This window comes from Setaria italica, chromosome III (genome assembly GCF_000263155.2).
Source record: "Setaria italica strain Yugu1 chromosome III, Setaria_italica_v2.0, whole genome shotgun sequence".
Lineage (NCBI taxonomy): Eukaryota > Viridiplantae > Streptophyta > Magnoliopsida > Poales > Poaceae > Setaria > Setaria italica.
Genome location: NC_028452.1, coordinates 36,461,744 through 36,470,056, shown reverse-complemented (window position 1 = coordinate 36,470,056; position 8,313 = coordinate 36,461,744). Strand labels below are relative to the sequence as shown.

Here is an 8,313-nt window from a genome sequence, read left to right as displayed (position 1 = left end):
CTTGGGTGTAGACACTAGCCCGTACCCCGTGCGTGGCGGCAGCTCGGGATGCCGATTCGCGATGAGGAACCACTCGGCATGCCACCCCTTGTTGGACTCCCTCAATTCCAGATCAAAATACTCCTGCACCTTCATAGGCTGCAGCGAGAATCCACAACCCCCAATAACCCGGTCTTTTTTCCCCTTAGTAATCACGGGTTTCAATTGATAAAGGTAGAACCACAGATGAAAATGTGGGGGGATGCCCAAACATGCTTCACACATATGTATGAAAATAGAGATATCCAAGATTGAGTTTGGATTCAAGTGTACCAGTTCAATCTTGTAGTAATGAAGGAGGTCGCGGAAGAAGTCCCCTGTCAAGATCCCGAATCCACGCTCGAAGAATGGAGCGAACACCACCGTCTCCGCCATGTCCTCCAACGGGAACTCTTGGCCGGCAGTGGGCTTCCACTCCAGCAGCGCTTACAGGCCAAGGAGCCCTCGGTCGACGAGGATTTGGATGCGCTCCTGCATCATCACGGACTTCATCATGACTGAAGAAGGCTCCGGGACATTGGGTTGCGCCACTTCCTCAAGCTCGACGCCTTGAGATTTAGATCTAAAAAGAACTAGGGTCTTGCTGGGCATACGACGGTGCAGTGGCTCGGGTGGTGGCGGCAGCGTGCCTGCAAGCAGAATGCGGATTGCGGCGGTGGCGGCCTAGGGTTCGTGAGCGCGGCGGCAAAGTGCTCAGTGGGCTCGAAGCGGTGGCGCTTAGAGTGTTCAAGTTAAGATTGAAACGGCTCCGTTACCCTTCATACTTTTGAAGGGGAAAACGACATAACTTATGGATGGAAATCGTGGGTCTACCGTTACTGCAGTGCAACATGCTGGGCAAAATCTACAGGATTTTCCACCAGCGCGGCATGCGTGCAATGAAATCTACGGGTTTTTCATTACGATTTTTACAGTGTGCCTCCGCGGCTCCGCCAGCCCTCATCCTCGGGGGCTGAACGTCTAATTCTAGTCGGTGCGCCTCCATGGCTCCACTAGTCCTCAAGGGCTAGGTGCCTAATTTTACTCGGTTTGCCTCCGCGACATGGCCAGTCTTCAACCACGGGGACCAGTCACCCAAATTCAAGAAAGCACGCCTCTGTGGCCCCATAAATTCCTGAAAACAAATGCAGAGACATATTTTTACTCAGCTACAATTCTATTCCTTGGAAAGATTATTGGCAATACATATCACAAGCGACTGTGAACAGCTCTAGGATAGCTGAACTTCACAGAATAAGAAGCTACAACGTAGGAAAAAGAAAAAAGCACAATACAAGAAAGCTGCGAGACACACTTCCCTAGCGGTGTCCTGGACAAAGCGGAGGGGTTCACGATACAACCTCCTCACGAGGATTCTTGTAGCATCGTTACCTTCTAACTTCACCGCAAAGACTACAAAGGGAAGGAGCACCCTGGTGCTCCTCACAAGAATTCTTCTGGCATCAGGCTTTTGAGCGGGTGCTACTCCTATCAAAAACTATAAGCTTCAAACCTACAAGCGCCATTACTCGAGCCATGGCTCTTCGTGCCAAATGTTGGTCTATTTATAGCCTATCTGCTCGCTAACATCCAATGTGCTACCGTGAGCTCGTGAGGGTTAATGATAAGGCTTTCTCGTACTAATATGGTTCTACAGTATTCACGTGATGATCGCCCTGATATTCAAGTACCGATGGGAACCTTGACGCTGCTCAGGCGGTGCAGTACTCTCGTGAGCATACATCTTTGTCGCCTACTTATCATTGCACCAGTCTTTATCTCCATCTTTGTCGCCTACTTATCATTGCACCAGTCTTTATCTCCAGAGATTTGGACATATACTTTTTGGTCGGCCAGCCTCCGTGGCTGCGCCTATCCTTGTGCTCGGGCACTAGGATCTGCTTAAGGGATTAACCTTTTCTCCTTAACCATTGGACCGGTTATCCTAATCGCTTCAATGCTCAGGGGCTACTCCTATATAGTGCGTCTTGCGATACCCTCCATATCCTTCGCTCTGACCTACTGGATGCCTGCACCCATCAGATTGGCGCTCAACTTCGCTCTATGCGTTGGCTCTGTGTTCGCTCGGATTTTTCTTTTTCTTTGAGCACAGCCTCTCCGTCACCATGATGTCATCGCAACCACAACCGACTTCATTTCAAGCTTCGCTGTGATGATCTCAAGTTTCTATTCGCCTACACATCGCTCGGGGGCTTAAGGGATATGGATACCCCATGGGTCCCCACCGACCAGGATACTAGCCGGACCTGACAAGTGGGCCCACCCAACTAGAATGTGTGGGTCGAGGATATGAAGTTACTTGGAGTGCACGCCAAGGAGGCCGAGCGATTCAAATCAGTCCGGATATCACGAAACGTGTGTTGTAGTCCGACTCAGATTACCTTCCGTGTAACTACCGAGTATATTAGATTCAAACCGACTTGTAACCCTTGGTTGTCAGCCTATATAAGGCGGCCAAGGGAGCTTCCCGAGGGCATCGAATTCCGGCACTGGATCTCAGACCAACAATACAATCCACACATACAGGACATATGGTATTACTCTCCGAAGGTTCGAACCTGTCTAAAATCCTTATGTCCCGTTGTGTTCTCGCGATCACCTTCAAGTTCTTAGTTTCGCAATCACCTTCACCTACAAATCAATCTCTCGAGTAATCCCCTCGTGAACTGCCGGCCTACTAAATCTTACATTGTACAGGCGAAGGATCAGGAGGACCCAGCCACGATCTGAATTAGTTCGCGAAAAGGTTGGATTGACCGAGGGGGGTGAGGGGGAAAGCCGATGGTAAACCAGTTGAGAAAAAACCAGAAGAGGCGGTGTGTATAAAATATAGTATATGGTACCCGGCATAAGCTATTCCCTATCCGAGCGCACCCACCGCACCAGCTTCGCACCCAGCCCTCCCGCCGCTTTTTTTCCCACCGTGCCTTCCCTGGTTTTATTTTACTGACCCGTTTTTCTCCTGAACGTGAGTCGCGTCGTGGACGGTCAGTTTCCCGTTCCCCGTTCTCTGCTCGCGTCTTCTCGCCATCTGCTGCCGCCGCCGCCAATCGCCATCTGCAGCCCCCGCTGTTCGTCGGTGCTCGCTCCTTGCCTGCTCGAGCTTCTCCCCCGCTGCCTCCGCCTCCACTCGCCATCTGCAGGCGCAGCCGCTTGCCGGTGCTCGCCCGCTGCCTCCGCCACAACTCGCCATCTGCTGCCTCTTTCGCATCTAAAGACAGTCGCCAGGAACCCGACCAGCAGGACACCGTCACAGCTGTTTCGCCGGCCGCCACGCCCAGACGAGGACGACGCTGCGGCCCCCGACCAGCAGGACCCGCCACCGTTGTTCCGCCGGTAGCCACGCCCAGAGGAGGACATCAACTGGCGCTGGTCCGTCAACCGGCGTGCTGTTGCCATCGTTGACACGAGGGCTGGAGACGCCGCCACTGTGGTAGACACAGCATTGCTGCTGCCGCTGTCGTCCTCGAAGAGGAGTGCGGCTGTCGCAGTCTTCATCGACGAGGAGTCGGGCTGCCAACGGGATCATTGTCAACGAAGGGGGGCTGCCGTTTCAGTTCATTCAGGTACGTTAAATCTCTGCTCACGTGAACAAATATTTCTTTGAAATGAAACATTCTATAGATTTGCATCGAGGGACAAAGATCACTCTATCACTTTGAATTGAAACACCAGACCCTGATACTAAGCAATGGTTAGAAGATCACAAGCACCTAATTTATGACTGCTTTGTTTTGTTGAACAAATTTTGTCTGTCAGTTACTGATCAACCCATTCAGTTTCGTCAGATAACTTTCATAGGAGTTACTGCCATAGGAGTTACTGTCGATTGTGAAAGTGACCGCAGAGAACCTGCTTCCTGGATAGTTAACAGTCAAGGCCTGAATTCCATGGATCATGTTGAAATTAGTCCAGCTTAAAATGTGCAAATGAATCTGAAGTAATCTAACCTAAGCATTTCGGAATATCAATCGCTGAATTACAGTCTACTCCATTTGTAAGGGATTTTATCGAACTGTAATCATATGACTGCTTCATTAAAGAACATCCTAATTTATGGTGCAGACCCTGATACTAAGCAATGGTTAGAAGATCACAAGCACCTAATTTATGACTGCTTTGTTTTGTCGAACAAATTTTGTCAGTCAGTTAGTGATCAACCCATTCAGTTTCGTCAGTTAACTTATAAACAGCCACTGTCCGAACTTTGAAGTCCAATTCAAATATTCAAACCGACTTTGTCTTGTCCAAGAGCTACTGTAAATTGTTGATTATGTATCATAGATCCCATTTTGCATGGTGTTGCCCATCTTTTACATATAGAATTCTTGGAAAACTTGAGCCAAAGTTGACCAATTTTCACTGTCTTTAGAGGCGAAATAGTCATTGCCATTCAGTTTAGACAGTCAACTCTAGACAGTGCAACTTCCAAACTACAGGCTCCAAGAAAAATTTCAATTCTGTCTTTTGTTTGTGTTCTTGAACGAAACTGATGGTTGTTGTGTCCTTGAATGAAACTAATGGTTGTTATGTCCTTGAATTTCTTTACAAACTCTGAATTCTTTTATTAAGCTGTATTACGTCTGATGTCTAAATCCCATAGCAATTAGAAGTAATTCTTGATGATGAATGATTAATTGAAGTGTGGTTTCTGTATTGTAGGTTTCTAGCAGAAGTTGGGCTTGTGACTGTTGAACAACCTCTTTCTAATCTAGCCATTTTGCAATCGCAGTAATGTGAAGCCATTTGCTCCCATGGCAATTAGAAGTGATTCTTGATGATGAATGATTAAGTGAAGTGTCGTTTCTGTATTGTAGGTTTCTAGCAGAAGTTGGGCTTCTGACTGTTGAACAACCTCTTCTTAATCGAGCCATTTTGCAATCGCAGTAATGTGAAGCCATCTGCTCTCTGTATGTAGATTCGATGCTCCCACCCACTGGCGGAGAGGGCCTCCACCGCCGTCAGTTGTCCGCAGCTCGCCCGCATGCCCTTATCTTCAATCCAGCATTCGTTTGACTGACAATCGCAGCTGATTCCGCCAATCACAGCATTCGGTGAACTCATGCTGTGAACTCATTTTAATTTCTTAGCTGTGATCTCAATATGAATCAGTTTGAAATGTTTCAATTTATTTCTAAGATTCTGCCTCAGGGTTAAATATGAGTGAGCAGTGAGCTCCCCGATGCTCAATTTATGGATTGTGAGATGGCTGTCAATTTATGAGTTATTGTTCGCCACTAGAACCAAATGTTTCAAATTTTTTATGGCTGAAACCCTGAACCACATACAAGCCAAGAACAAGCATACATTGTCAGCACAAGCATCCATTGACTATATAACATTGTACCAAATGGTACCATTTTCAGTATCTTTTTACAATTGCATTTTGACAATTATAAGCACCTGCACAAGAACTAGCTATACTCTATTGGCTTACAGAACTGCAAAATCTCTCCCTGCTACTATACTATATCTTTGTCACTGGCGCCTGCCATGCTGGCCCACAGCTGCGTTGGAGTACTCTTGCTGATCGTGCTTGCCATTGATCCATGGCCATTCAAGGGTGAAGATTTTCAATATTCTGATTGCTGTTGCCATAGAGTTCCAGATTCTTTTAGTGATTTTCCTTTTCTTGCTTTTTTTTTGGCTCAGTGTCTGCAGCATTTGAGGAAGTATCAGCGATGGTTGATAGTGATACCAGGCAGTCCAGCGAACTAAAAAATGACACGGATCAGCAGAACCGGACGGCCATCTTGACGTGGGTTCCTGAGAAAAGCGAAGTAGCAGAGTATACAAAATAGTCAATGAAAAAGCAATGTGCTAGTTTTATAAACGTGATCATGTAGCCAGTTTATACACGGTTAATGGAATATCAAGTTGTACTCAATTTTTGTGATTAAATTCGAGATGAATCACAAGTCATAAAACTTTTATTTTGCACATTTTCATATCTAATTGTAGCTTCATCAATTGCTTGGCTGGAGCGACAACAAAAACAGGGTCGTGCGATGACCTCTGTTGCGGGCAGAAAGAATCAAAAACAGCATGCGGAAACAAAAAATCATCAACGCGGCCGGAAAAAAAAAAGCAATAAGAAGGGCCGACCGCCGACGCGGGTGGACCCATCGAACCTCGTTGCCTCCGAATCGAGCTCCGCCATGTCCGAATCGAGCTCACCGCTGCCTCGTCTAGCCCCACCGGCCGCCGAATCGTGGTTCCCGCTGCCGTGTCCAGAGCGCCGGCCGCCACATCAGACTTCGCCTCGGCCGAATCTCTGCCGCGTCCAACAAGCTACGAGGGCCGTGGAAGAAGCCGCCGCCACCGCTGCTGTTGTCCTGGCCGTCCGAGAAGAGGATGACGCTGGCGACCGCGTTCCTGTGGCATCGGCCTCGTCTAGGCCGCCGCGGATGTTGGCGCATCCGTCCTCGACGGATGGAGAAGGAGGACTGGACGCCAGATGCGGAGTCGGCGGCGGAGGCGGCGGCGACGAGCTGGCGCTGGAGCTCGTAGGGGTTGGCGCGCGGCGGCGGAGGGTGGAAGGGAGGCGGAGGCTTTTCGAATCGGGAGGCTGAGGGAGGCTTTGCGAATCGGGAGGCTGGCCACCGCGCGGCGTCACGCGCGGCGGGTGAGTGCGGTGCGGACGAGCGTCGCGAGGGTGGGGACGCCCGGCGCGCGGAGGAAAAAAAAAAACGGACGCGCCAGTCGAGCGCACGGAGGGGATATTCTGTAGCCAGTGCACGTGGCATGTGGCGATTGGCCATCCCGCCCACGTCTGGTCGTTCGCGCGAGACCAGGAAGCTAGTATCACGCGAGCCAGTAAACGAGCTGTTCGTGCGAGCCATTGAACGAGCCAGTAAATTAAACGATCTGGACAGGATTGAACGAGCCAGGATTGAACGAGCTGGTTTGCTGATTGAGCTAGCAAACCAGTAAACGTCAGATTTCTCCTGTCCGCCGCCACAGCACCCTGGCCGCCGCCACCTCCTGCTCAGATCCGGCGTCCTTGGCCATCCTCCGCCACCCAATGTGCCATGCAGTCCCACCACATCACGTTTCCCGTGCAGGCCCGCGCAAGCAGTCGCCAGTAGAGATCACGCCGCTGGCACTCCTGCCGCGTTCGTGCGGGAGGCCGCCGGTGGGTTGGAGCCGACTTCCCCGAGCCGCTGCTGTTGAACGGAACACGGTCGACAGGGTAACTCCATTACGACATTGATTGGCTTCACTCAATCAGCGCGAGGTGCTCGGATGAATTTGTGACCGTGGCACCAATTACGGCAGCAGGGAAATCAATCGACAATTAATTGCTGTCGCTAATGGTGAGTCCATCTCCTGTGCCTGCAAGAATCCGGAGGTCTTCCTGCAGGTTGAAGTTGCATCAGCAGGTTGGGTCTCGCTCCTGCACAATCCGATTCCATGGATGGCGCAACTTCAACGACCACACCGGAGGTGTTCCCTGTACTGCTGATGCCGCAATCGCCGGAGCCGGAGGTAAATGGCGCACGGGTGACTCCTCTCCAACATGTGTCACCAGAGACGATGGCAACGCCCGATCCGGAGAGGACCTACTTGCATGTGAGTGTGCTGGCTTTTAGTCTTTTCTTCTTGCTGGTCCATCTAAAAGCTAAATGGTGTCGCATAGCTAAATTTCCAAATTTATGTTTTAGGTGACCCCCCCAAAAGGTCTGAAAGTGCAGGACACATTTGAATGAACCTTGATAGTAAAATCCAGAAAACGGTACTTGGTGCCATTATTCAGAAATTCAGAAATCAAAAACGTCCAGCATGAATTGCATTATGATTATTCATTACCTAGTTGATTCCTGGTATATATATACCTAGCTTTCAGAAATTCAGGAATCAAAGCGTACAGAAATTCAGGAATCAAAGCGTACAGCATGAATTTCATTACATAGTTCATTCCTGATTATGTTATCAGAATTTCAGAAATCTTAGATATGATTGGTTCAGTAACATGCGATGTAGCCCTACTGATGCAGCTGTTGTCCCCTATCTCATCCTAGTGTAGTTTGAAATAATAAAGATTGTGCTCCAAACATTCTGTAGTAGAGATATGTGTATTTTAGAAGTTGTAATACTGCCTTTCTGATATGTGTTTTTTTCCAGGATCCCTTGTTGCCAGAGACAATTGTGCCAACCGAGGAGCTGCGTTTTGACAGTAGAGATGAAGCCAAGGAATTTTACAAATTCTATGCAGGCAAGGCAGGGTTTGATGTGCGCATAACCAAGACAAGTAGGAAGACGGTACTTGGAGTT

The 8,313-nt window shown here is 49.1% G+C and overlaps 2 long non-coding RNA genes across 2 annotated transcripts; one reads left to right on the top strand and one right to left on the bottom strand.

Moving 5' to 3' along the window:
* Positions 1-2,981: 2,981 nt before the first annotated feature.
* LOC111256623 lies at positions 2,982-5,825 on the top strand. The gene is made up of 3 exons (XR_002676710.1): positions 2,982-3,605; positions 4,702-5,602; positions 5,692-5,825. It is a non-coding gene; the product is annotated as an uncharacterized LOC111256623 (long non-coding RNA).
* On the bottom strand, positions 5,348-6,704 carry LOC101757266. The gene is made up of 2 exons (XR_214925.3): positions 6,171-6,704; positions 5,348-5,805 (listed from the first exon to the last, which is right to left on the bottom strand). It is a non-coding gene; the product is annotated as an uncharacterized LOC101757266 (long non-coding RNA).
* Positions 6,705-8,313: the final 1,609 nt, after the last annotated feature.